Raw genomic sequence first — 13,369 nt, 5'->3', positions numbered from 1 at the left:
GCAAAAAGTATGGGTATCCTGATATGTTCTTAACAGTTACATGTAATTCAAAATGGGAAGACATTCAACGACATTTATCAAAATTTGGAAACTATGCAGCATACAGACCTAATATTAGTTGTAGGGTTTTCCAAATAAAACTTGAGGAAATGATAAAGGATTTTAAAAAAAGGTCAATTCTTTGGTAGAGTCATAGCAAGTATTTATTCTGGTTTTAAATCATTTATATTTACATTATTATATATTTTTTATTTTGTAACGCTATTTATAGTTAAACCCCCCATCACACACACACACATGTGTGTATATTAATATAATATTGTATTTTTAAAAAATTGTTATTTTTTAGGTTTATATACTATAGAGTTTCAAAAAAGAGGTTGCCACATGCGCACATTCTATTATGGTTAGATTGTCGAGACAAACTTGATTCAGCTGAATCTATCAACTCAGTAATTTATGTGGAATTACCTGACAACTGATTCTTCCCTAAGTTATTTGATGCCATAACAAGTTTCATGATTCATGGACCATGTGGTTTTGCTAGACTTAATTCACTTTGCATGAAGGATTGTTGTTGTTCTAAATTTTATCCAAAGAAGTTTGTTCCTCGAACATCATTTGATGAGAGAGGATATCCTCAATATCGACGCCGAAATCTCGGAGTTACAATTTTGCGAAAAGATGTTTGATTGGACAACCGAAGCGTTGTCCCGTATTATCCTAGTTTAATCATGAAGTACCGAGCCCGTGTCAATATAGAGTATTGCAATAAGTCACATTGCATTAAGTATTTATTTAAGTATATCATGAAAGGTGTTGATAGAATCACAACTGCATTTTAGATTGATGATGAAGAATGCATGGATGAAATACAACAATATTATGATTGTAGGTATTTATCACCTTCTAAGTCAATATGGAGAATCTTTGCTTTTGATATTCACAGTAGATGGCCTCCAATCCAACGATTGACATTTCACTTACATGGTGAGCAGAGGGTGGTCTTCGAGGATAATTCTAATTTGGGGAATGCCATGGCTTTCAATAAAGATAGAAACACTATGTTTTTAGCATGGATGGAAGCCAATACAAAATATATGGAAGGTCGCACACTAACTTATGTCTAGTTTCCAAGTATGTTTACATATGACTCAGATGGTCGATTTTAGAAACCACGCAAAAGAGGTGTATTAGTAGGAATACTTACATTTGTGCCCCCAAGTACTCAATAACTATACTATATGAGGCTATTATTGAATGTTCAAGTTGGATGTACTTGCTTTGAGGATATAAGAATAGTTTATGGTCGCATGTATGACACTTTTCGAGAAGCATATGGTGCACTAGGTTTACTGGCCAATGATCGTGAATCCATTGATGCTATCAATGAATTTCTCTTATTGGTTATGGATTTTATATTCGAAATATATTTGCAAATATGTTGTTGTCTTCCTCAATGAGTGACCCATTAAATGTTTGGGAACAAACTTGGGAAACTCTATCGGATGGAATTTTATATGATAAACGTCGATTGTTAAATTCACCAGGTTAGTAACGTTAAAGTTTTTGATGCACTGTACTTTTTTTATGTAAAAATAAAAGATTCCTTAAATATATATTTTATTATTTATATTTCCAAAATCATGCATATTTCGTTATCCTACCAGAACTCTTAATCCAGCAGTCAGAGTTTGAAATCTTGAAAACATCTTCTCAATGTCTTCATCATCCTCCATCTTGAAGGCTTTGTACTTCTGGATTAGTGCAAGAGCTTTGGTCTCCTTGACTTGAGCATTTCCTTCATGAGTCATTTTCAAGGACTCATATATGTCATGAGCCGTTTCCCTGTTAGATATCTTCTCATACTCAGCATGAGAGATAGTATTCAGCAAAACAGTCCTGCATTTGTGATGATTTTTGAAATCTTTCTTTTGATCATCAGTCATTTCGCTTCTCGTGAGCCGTACACCAGTAGTTTTAACAGGATGTTTGTAACCATCCAACAGAAGATCCAATAGATCAGCATCCAGACCAAGAAAGTAACTTTCCAATTTATGTTTCCAATATTCAAAGTTTTCACCATCGAATATTGGTGGTCTAGTGTAACCATTGTTACCATTACCATTGTATTGCTCAGCAGAGCCAGATGTAGATGTAGATGTATTTGTTAAAATTTCACCAGCCATCTTTTACTGAAGCGTTTTTCTCTTCCTGAATCTTTTCTAAACACGGTTAAGTGCTTGCACCTTAGAACCGGCGCTCTGATGCCAATTGAAGGATAGAAAAACACTTAGAAAGGGGGAGTTTGAATAAGTGTAGTTTCAAAACTCGTAAGATAAAAATAATTTGCACAAGTATTTTTATCTTGGTTCGTTGTTAACTAAACTACTCCAGTCCACCCTATACAAGGTGATTTACCTCAACTGAGGATTTAATCCACTAATCACACGAGATTACAATGGTTTTCCACTTAGACAACTTCTAAGTCTTCTAGAGTCTTCTGATCACAACTTGATCACTCTAGGGACAACTGCTTAGAGACCTTCTAAGACTTCTCTAGAGTATACTGATCATAACCCGATCACTCTAGTCCTTTACAAATTAATGTAAACAAATTCTAAGAGTATTACAATTGCTTCTTAAAAGTGATAATCACAAACTGTGATATTTCTCTTACAGATTTAAGCTTATACTCACTAAAGTATTACAACAGTAATGTAGTGAGGTTGAAGATGAAGTTTCTGAGCTTTGAATTGAACAGCGTTTCAGCAAGTTAATATTCACAGAAATTGTTTAGAATCGGTAACCTTGCTTCTCATCAGAACTTCATTTATATAGGCGTTTGAGAAGATGACCGTTGGGAGCATTTAATGCTTTGCGTATTCCGTACAGCATTGCATTTAATGTTTCACTGTTTTGTCAACTACCTCGAGCCTTGCTTTTGCTGTGACTACTGACATTGCCTTTAATAGCTTCTAATGTTCCTTTTGTCAGTCAGCGTAGCCTGCCATCTAGTACTTGATTCTGATTTGTTCTTTGTAAATACTACGTTGAAAATCATCAGAGTACAAACAGCTTGGTGCAGAGCATCTTCTGATCTTCTGATCTTGATATGCTTCTGAGCGTGATTCCATGACTTCAGTGCTTCTGCTTCTGAACTCAAGTTCTTCTGATGCTTCTAATAGACCATGTTCTGATTCTGCTTGACCATCTTCTGATGTCTTGCCAGACCATGTGCTGAAGTTGCATACTGAACCTTCTGAGTCAAAGCTTCTTAGCGCTGATTTGTGCATACTCTTTATATATTTCCTGAAAAGGAAATTGCATAGGATTAGAGTACCACATTATCTTGAGCAAAATTCATATACATTGTTATCATCAAAACTAAGATTATTGATCAGAACAATTCTTGTTCTAACAGCTTCCCTACCATAAACCCTCAGAAAGCAAACACACCAGATTTCCAACGCCAGGTTTTTATTTATTTTTATTTTTTATATTATCTCTTCTCTTTTAATTAAACTAATTAAATTTTTTAACATGGTCATTTTTAGTTTTTTTTTTAAAACTCTTAAAAACCTTTTTATATAACAATTTTAATTTTAGATTAATAATAAAATTTAGTTTTAACTTAGGGTTTTAATTTAGATTAATTAACTTAATTTTAGGTTTAATCATAATTTAATTTTTAGACTTAGGTTTATAAAAATTAGGATTTTTATGCTAACATTTATTTTTAAAATTGTAATTTTGATAATAACTATTAATGTTAGATTTTCATCACTTATCTTTGCCCTTTAACCCTAAAAGATCACATATTTTGGTAGGTGTTGTCCGTCAACTAGGATTTTACCCTTAAAAATTTTAACCTTGATTTTCCTGAACTACATTTTTATTTGCGAATTTCTCTTCTCATCACACACTCTATGATTGTCGCGTGCCTTTATTTTACTTTTGCCTTTATTTATTTATGACATTTATTTAATTATTTAATTTCCGCCATTTAAATTTTGCCTTTATTCAATTCTGCCTTCATTTTTTATCTATCTATTTATTTAATTTTTTTATTTAAATTCTAGAAGGTGTATAGGTCGCTTATTCAATTTTGATGTAATAGTAATTAGGGCTTTTTATTTTCTGCCTTTTAATTTACGCCTTTAAATTTCTGCCCACAGGTGTTTATTGTAATAGCGTAGGAACTTTTATTTCTTCTGCTTTAATTTCTGCATTTTTAAACTGCGTGGTTAGTAACCCTAGGGAGTGATAAACCATGAATTGAACATAGACCACTAATTTACAAGATAAATATCATCGAATTAACCACGTGATTGTGCACCCACACACCTTTAGGGTAATCCCTCTTGTTGCCTGTTGCCTTATTACTGTTGCCTTGTTGCCTTAATTTTGTTGCCTAAAAATAGTCAAGTCCCTCGATTCTGAGGATACCTAAAGCAAATGTCGCCTTCAAAGTTATTGAAACTCCCTCGAGGTCGCCTTATAAAGAATGATTGTCCCTATTGCTAAGGTATCCTCGCATGATGCCTAAAAAGATAAAATGACTATTATATCCTTCCCTTAGACTACCTGCCCTCTTTATGGTAGGGACAGTCTTGTGGCGAACGATTATTCTCGATGACCCTTAAACATCCAATTGAAAGACTTCCTGCCCTCTCATGGTATGGATAGACCCTTTCGCCCGAAAAGCTAAAAGAACGGTCTTTCAAACTTAGGGTAGTTGCTACTAATTGCTTGCTCCTATTTCAAATTCAAATTCAAATCAAAATATTTTCCCACTTCTTTTCAAAATCAAATTCTAAAAGACTACGCTTATTTATAAGCTAAAGTTCTTATTCAAATTTCTATTCACACCCTACTTTTCAAACAATTCAAACATTTTGAAAACAAAGTGAGCTAAGCAATTAAGAGCCCATGGATAACCATGGATGCAAAGGGTGCCTTACACCTTCCCTTTGTATAACTTACCCCCCCGAACTCAAAATCTTTCAAAGGTTTTTCCTGTTCTTTTTTCCTTTCTAATTGGATAAAATAAAAGTCGGTGGCGACTCTTGCTATCCGCACATTTCTTTTAAAAGTCAGTTCACCGTATTACAGAACTGGCGACTCTGCTGGGGATGCTTTCGAATTAAAAGAGGGGTTACCTTAAAGTTTAGGATCACTTAAATGTTTGCTTTGCTTGCTTTATTTTTAAGGTTGCTTGGGAATTAAATGAAGGACGAATCCTACACCCGGATTCAAGTACACTTAAGATAGGAGTGGCATAGTCATGGCGACCTCTTTCACATATATCGGAGATGAGTCAATGTGAAGTTCACGCTTGAGTTAGGACTCCATAGATATATGCACACCTTTCTCAAATGAGGGAGGTCTATGTATGTAACTTTGGGTGCGCCGGAGCTCAAGGACCTTTAGTTACCCTTTAACCCATCTTGGCCTTTAGGAACGTAGTGGGGGGACTACTCTTGACAAATGTTGAGAACTAGTCGCTACCCGATGCTACAATTCAGATAGGTTCTCTCTCAAAGTATCATTGCATGGTGCAAATGCATCATGTCCGAGAGTGCTTTAGAAGGGCTGACAATTCTGAATAACTCATAGAACTTGTTGCTGATATCATCCTTATCCTTAGAAGTACCTTTGGGGAAGGGTAGTTACCTAGTCAAACTCCATGCAAGCCTTTAAACCTAAGGACGTTTGTGTGACTTGCTTGTGTGTGCTACTAACCCTTTGGTTTCCTTGTAGGTTTTCCTTGTAGGACTTGTTTGTCCTTATTACCCTACGTTTTGCCTGATGCATTACATTTGCATAACATCATGACATCATGACATCATGACATCATAAGCATAACATGATTTATCTAACCCTTTCAAGGATCTTAGGAATTTAGGGCGCACAATTTCAGGTGCTCTTATCAAGGACCGAACTCTTATCTAGGGGAAAGAGGATTTATTTTCCTCTGGCCACACACCTTCCAATTCAAAGACTCGGTACCTATCAAGGGGCAAGAGGATTTATTTTCCTCTAGCCATGTACCTTCAAATTCATAAGTATCTCGAATCAAAGGAGATGACCCACTCGATATGGTGAGCTTGATTCCCATCGAAGAGCATCCAAGAATCAGAGTTCTTCAGACGAAGATACGACTAAATCATTTTCTAATGTTGCTAACTAAATTCCTTAAAGATCCTTGAAAACATTGCATCTACATTCATAACATCGCATAACAGGTTTCTTACAATAGGTCTCTCATCCTTCCTCGCTGTTTATTTCAGCATTATGGATCTCGAGCAATCAGTCAAAATCTTCAGGCTCAGAACAACCAGTTCCAAGAGATGATCCTTAACTTGGCCAAGGGCCAAGAAGAATTAAAGACACTTCTGATCAAGAAAGAGAAGAATTAAAATAAGCTTCAAGGTAGTCGGAAATCCAAACCTAAGCGATCATTTACTCCACTGCACATGCCGCTGTCTCAAGTTCTGCGACAACTGCTCAATCAGAACTTGATAACTCTATTGCCTCCATATTCATTTCCTACCAATCCCATTCCTGGGTATAAGTACCATGCGAGACGTGATTATCATTCGAATAGTCCTGGTCATGATACAGAGGACTGTTGGCAATTGAAGCACAAGATTCAAGACCTCATTGATGACAAGATCATTGACTTCAACTCACTTGAGGGACCTCACATGGCTAATGCTGTGTACAATCGGAAAGGTTGTAATAAACACAACCAATTTGTGGGGACAATTCTGATCTCTACACCAGTTCCACAACAAGGACGCAAGTCAGACGCACCTAAGTATCAGTTCACAAATATCAATATGTCACTGGCTCAGGCATTACTGTCGTCCTCGGTTTTTTCGTGGGATACGAACTGACTCTTCTTTTATTTTTGAGTTTAGAAAATCAGAGAGTCGCCACCGACTTTTATTTTATCAAATTAAGGAAAGGTTTATAAAAGAAACAGAAAAAGACCTTTAAGAGATTTTGGGTTCAGGGGTAGGTTATACAAAGGGAAGGTATTAGCACCCCTTTGTATCCATGGTTATCCATGGGCTCTTAATTGCTTAGCTCACTTGTTTGAATCATTTGTCTTGCTTTGAAATGCTTGTATGTGGTTTTAAATACCTTTGTAATTTAACTTTGTAATGATCCTTGTGCGGATGTATACAAAGTGTTCTATCTTTTGAAAGATACTTTGAAAAAAAAAGATTTTTTAACTTCGTAATGATCCTTGTTTGGATATATACAAAGTGTTATCTTTTTGAAAGTTTTGTTTGATTTTGAGCAAGCAATTAGGAGATCTACCCTAAATTTATAAGGTCCTTTCCTATTTTCTTTTAGAAAATATTCTTTGACTGGATACAGAAAGAAATTGTTTGAATTGTATTTTAAACAGTAGAATTAATTTTGAAAAGAGTAACAGAGGGATTACCCTAAGAGGTGTAAGTGTGATTGTGTTTTATTTTCAGATATTTTTTTTTGTCTTTGAAATTAGTGATCTAACGCTTCAGTTATTATCTTTGACATACACGCAGTTTTATATGTAAAGAATTTTAAAGTGCGGGAATGTATCTTACATTTTGCAGGGTTTGCCCTTAAGCCAGTTGCCTCAGAGAATTGATGAAACTTCTCCATCATGTGCCTTATAGAACTGTCATCACCTCTTGCAAATAGATGTAAATCATCTGCAAAGCAGATGTTGGTAATCTCAAGCTTAGCACATCTGGGGTGAAATTTAAAGCCATCCTCTTTTTTGAGAGAAGCCAGGTGCCTATGTAAATATTCCATGACAAGGGTAAACATAAGGGGTGAGATTGGGTCTCGTTGTCTCAGCCCTCTTTTTGCTTGGAGAATGCTGCTCACTTTCCCATTTACCAAGTACCTGTATGATACACCTCTAACCATGATCATAATCCACTGCATAAATTGTCTGGGGAAGCTCATTTCCTGTATAATTTGTTCCAGAGAATCCCATTCCACAGTATCATAGGCCTTCTGTAGGTCAATTTGAATTGTACACCTAGGTGATAAATGTTTCCTATTATACCCTCTCAACAATTCAAATGCCAGAATGATATTATCATGAATATTTTTCCCAGGGAGGAAGGCAGTTTGACTATCATCCACAACAGAATTTATCACTGTGTTTAACCTTGTTTTGAGTACTTTGGAAATGATTTTGTACAAGGTGGTGCAACAAGCTATAGGTCTCATTTCTTTCATAGTCTTGGCAATTTTGGGTATTAGAGTCACAAGAGCACAATTGACTGCCCTATACATCCTGTTATTCACAAAGAAATCATGTACTACCTTCATAATATCATGCTGAATAACACTCCAACTAGCTTTGTAGAACTTAGCATTGTAACCATCCACTAGGTGTACTGGCCAATGATCGTGAATTCATTGATGCTATCAACGAATTTCTCTTATTGGTTATGGATTTTCTATTCTAAATATATTTTCAAATATGTTGTTGTCTTCCTCAATGAGTGACCCATTAAATGTTTGGGAACAAACTTAGGAAACTCTATCGGATGGAATTTTATATGATAAACGTCGATTGTTAAATTCACCAGGTTAGTAATGTTAAAGTTTTTGATGCACTGTACTTTTTTATGTAAAAATAAAAGATTCCCCAAATATATATTTTATTGTTTGTATTTCCAAAATCATGCATACTTGGTTATCCTACATGATCAATTGAAACAACTTTGTTTGATAGAAATTGATAAACTTCTTCGTCCAAATGGGAAGACATTGGAGGATTTTGAATGTATGCCAAAGATACACATACCAGTTGTTGAAGCCTTTAATAATGTATTGTTGTAAAATGAGTTATGATTGTAATGAGATGTTATTAAAGCATGCTGAAAAATTTCAAACTTTAAATGATGAACAATTATCAGCATATCAAGAGATCGTTTATGCAGTTGATAACAATTTAGGACATATGTTTTTTGTCGATGGATTTGGAGGAAGAGACAGGACATATCTTTGGAGTGCACTTTCATTTCAATTTCGTTCAGAAGATAAGAATGATCTCAATGTAGCTTCAAGTGGAATTGCATCACTACTTCGTCCCGGTGGACGAACAGCTCATTCTCAATTTGCTATACCGTTAGTGTTATCAGAAGAGTCGTGTTGTAGGATTGAAAAAAATAGTAAAAAGGCGGAATTATTGGTGATGACAAGCTTGATTATTTGGGAAAATGCACCAATGGTTAATAGGTGGGCGTTTGAAGCTTGTGATTGTATGTTAAGAGATATAATGAACAACGTCGTTGGAGGTGCAATAAACTTGCCATTTGGTGGAAAAACTATAGTGTTTGGTGGAGATTTTCGACAAATGTTTCCTGTTGTTCATAAGGGAGGTCGTACTGATATAATTCATGCAACTATTAATTCGTCCTCGTTATGGCGTTATTGCAGATTGTTGAAGTTAACAAAGAATATGAGGCTACAATTTTCTATAGACAATATAGAAAATGAATCATTGAGGTTGTTTGATAAATGGATTCTTGATATTGGTGATGGTTAATTAGGAGTAATAAGTGACGGTGAAGCGGTAGTTGAAATTCCTGACGACCTTTGCATAAAAAACTTAGGAAACCATGTCGGGGACATTGTTGAATCAATTTATCCACAATTGCTTGAAAATATGCAAGATCCAAACTTATTTCAAGATAGAGCTATTTTACCACCTACATTGGATTTAGTTGAAAAAGCCAATGATTTTGTCATGAAGATGATTCCTAAAGAAGAAAAGGAATACCTCAGTTGCGACATTATGTGCAAGTGTGACGAAGATACGGGAATTGACCGTTGTTGGATTACAACTAAGTTTTTAAACGACATTAAGTGTTTTGGTATGCCTAACCATAAATTGAATTTTAAAGTAGTTTTTAATGGAACACGTTTCTGTAGCAACCTGCCTAAAAATTATAACTTAGAGAGTCGCCACCTATTCTACCAAGGCGAATAGGAAACCTTTAGTGGTTAAGAGATTTAGGATAAGATACTATATTCGGGTTAAGGGAAGGTGTTAGGCACCCAAAACCCTTTCCTAAAGGTTAACATTGCAAAGATAAGGGTTATGGCAAAAAACATAAAGAAAGGTAACAGATAATTAATAGGGTTAAAGGCTTAATTATTGACATGATTAAGATTTGGAGGAGGGGGACTCGCCTTGTTGCCAAGTGCCTACGTATCTCCTTAGGGAGAATCAGAGTCAACGTAGTTCGGGAAGGGTTGTACGCCCTTTAGAGTTGTAATTTGATTTAAGATGGTTTTGGAGGTATTTTGAGTTACCTATCGTAGTTTTGATAATTCGTAGTTTTGAAAAGTGTTTTAAGATTTGGGCGTACAACCCTGTTTTTAATTTGTACTATTAACCGCAATGATCAATAGGTTCAATCACCATAGTTAAAAGATTATTAATTAGATCATTACCAATTTTAATCAATTAATTTGATTATCACTAATAACGAATAATGGTATTTTAATAATTTTATGAATTTTATTTGTATCGTTACCCCTCGTAATCGATGGATTCGATTAAAAAGAATAACGAATTAGAATAAGAGAATAAAAAAAGTTAATCATCGCGACTAATAAAATAGTCGAAACCATTTAACCAAATAAGAATTAACTATATTTCAATTAAATAACATTTTACTTAAAAATATTATTGACCATAGCGATTAATTAATTTAATCGGAATGAACAACAAATTATAATTTTTAATATTAATGCTATGTATTAATTTTATTTTACCAAAAAAACAATTATTATCATATAATTAATCAATATTAAAAAGGTTTAATTAAAATAAATGAATTAATAAAAATTATTTTTTATTTTATTAGGATTAGGATTCAATGAGGCAAACTGTAGGGTACATGGCATAGGCACTAGATCTGGGTACGTTGGATCTAGCTACGTGATAATTAAATGGTTAGATCTTTGAGGACGCATGGTGGACCACAGGACTATATGCGCATGGAATCAAGAAACCAAAGTTTTCATAAAAAATAATAGGGAGCGAAGGTTCGAACCCACGCCCCTTCACTCACCAACCTCTACACTAACCACCCAACCAAACACGCTGATCTGTCTGAGACACGCGTTCAATAAATAAAATACGAAACAAGGAAAGACAAAGCAAAAACGCGCGCGAAATTATGAATGACCCAGTGAGATGGTGCCACGCCATCATCTTCCCCACTCACCCTACAATTTTATGAAACAATTAGCTACGAATCTGCTATAGATTCATTCGTAGCAATTTAACCTGAATAATAGCGATTAGCCCATGCCCAACCAAAAATATTTCGCACCTGTTCCAAAAGCTTCGTCCGGACTAGACGAATTCAGACACGCATTCAATTTGATCCAATTTTAACCCTAACGAAAAGCCCTAATTGAAAACCCTAAAGCTTGACTCGGCCCTCTAATGGAGATTCATATAAAACACACCCAGAAACCAAATTAACTATGCCCAAACGTTCCCAGCATCAAACACAAGCATAATATGCAATTAAAACATGATGATACAGCATGGATCGTGGCAATCGAGCATAAATTCGAAGACACTTACCGTGGCCTTAATGGAGGTTATCTGGGGGTGCTGATGAAGCGTGATGATCCAGGTAGTTTCAGAGTGATCCCACGAACACGTAGCACTGCTTAGATTCTTCTGAAACCTCTCCTATCTCTCAAACCGATTCTGAGTTCTTTGGAGAAATTTTGGTTCTTGAACTTATGCCTCTGATCAGAATCCTTCGTCCCCTATTCCATTGGCTTGTGTTTACTACTTATAGGGAAGGGAATTAGGTTAACAAAAATAGTCCAAAGCCCTTTGAATCCAATCTTGAAGATTTGAGAGATTTGATTTATTTAAACTTTCTATTTCAATCCAATCTTGCATCAATATTGCTCCAATCACTTATGCACGAATTTGCATTGGAATTATTTAATAAATATTGATTGAAATTGGTCATTATGATTCCCATAACCCAATATTTGATTTTTCCTTCAATTATGTTATTTTAAATCATTTTAAATGAAATAAAAAAATCATATAAAATTAAATAAAGGGTGAAATTCGTGGCATATGGTTTGGATAGCTTGGGCATCAAGTTTGAGTCATAAAATATAGGCCCGCTTGCAAGAAATTCCATTTGGACCTCCTTTATTTAACATTTGGTCCTCTAAAATTACCCAACTTTGACCAAGCATATTTCACTCAATTTTTATACTATGAGGGAGTTCTAAGACTTTTTGGAAACCTGAAGAGGTCCTCTATAAGCCACTTTGGAACATATTTTTCATTTGGAGCTTTTATCTTGATCATATCCTCTTTGGGAAAAAACTACTTTTGAAGGATGCCTGGAAATGACCTGTAATATTTTGCCCCATACCTCTCAAATGAAGCATTTCTAGCCTTGGCTTGTGAGAGACAAAGTTGTAGAGAATTCAATTTCTTTCAAAATAGGCTTTGAGTGGGGAATTTTTGATGTTCCATATGAAAGTTATGGTCAGTCAAAGTTGAATTGACTTTTCCTAGAGAAACCCTAATTTGAACCTTTTTGTATTTGTTCATCTCTGAGTTTCTACTGATAAATCATGATCAAACTTTGATCAAATGATTGATATACACTTATGTACTTGATGTTTGATCAATGATCAGAGGCTTGGACCCTGCTTTGATTGTGATTGACTTTTCAGGTTTAATCAGTTGACTGTGAACCTTGGGATTGCTTGAACAGGTAACCTTTGGAGTTGGGGCCTTGACTTTTGCCCTAGGAGTATCTTGGATCATAATAGGCCATGGAGAGTTTGGTTATGGATCTTGTCTTGTTGATTTCCTTAAGAGAACCTCAAACCCTAGTTTTTAGGAGACCTTTACTCAAGAGAATGACTTGATGAATCTCCCGAGCTTTTGAACAAACATGACTGAACTATGGAAGGCAAATTTTGGGGTATGACAGTTTCATTGTTGTTGAACTGGGAAAAATATCATCGGTGCATAATTCGTTAATGGAGATCATATTCTCTGTAATTGTCCTCTACGCGGTCTCAAGTTTTGAAACCGTTGAATAATCAACTCATTATCAATTTTAGATAACACATTTTTCTTAATATAAGTTACAAGACAATTGTTCATCCACTCATCTCCTATTCTGTTACGCAATCTAGTCTTCAAAATCTTCATAGTAGAAAAGGATCATTCAACAGTTGTTGTGGCGACAGGTAAAATCAATGCTAACATCAAAATCTTATAAAGTAATGGATAAACAATATTCCTTTTAGTTGCAACCAACTTTTTCGAAAGATCACT

At 35.1% G+C, this 13,369-nt stretch overlaps 1 pseudogene; it reads left to right on the top strand.

Moving 5' to 3' along the window:
- The window catches only part of LOC131597089 (uncharacterized), a 37,915-nt pseudogene that overhangs the window by 23,292 nt on the left and 1,254 nt on the right, over positions 1 to 13,369 (top strand).

Source organism: Vicia villosa, linkage group LG4 (assembly GCF_029867415.1).
Source record: "Vicia villosa cultivar HV-30 ecotype Madison, WI linkage group LG4, Vvil1.0, whole genome shotgun sequence".
In the NCBI taxonomy this organism is placed as follows: domain Eukaryota; kingdom Viridiplantae; phylum Streptophyta; class Magnoliopsida; order Fabales; family Fabaceae; genus Vicia; species Vicia villosa.
This window is presented reverse-complemented; position numbering and strand designations above follow the sequence as displayed.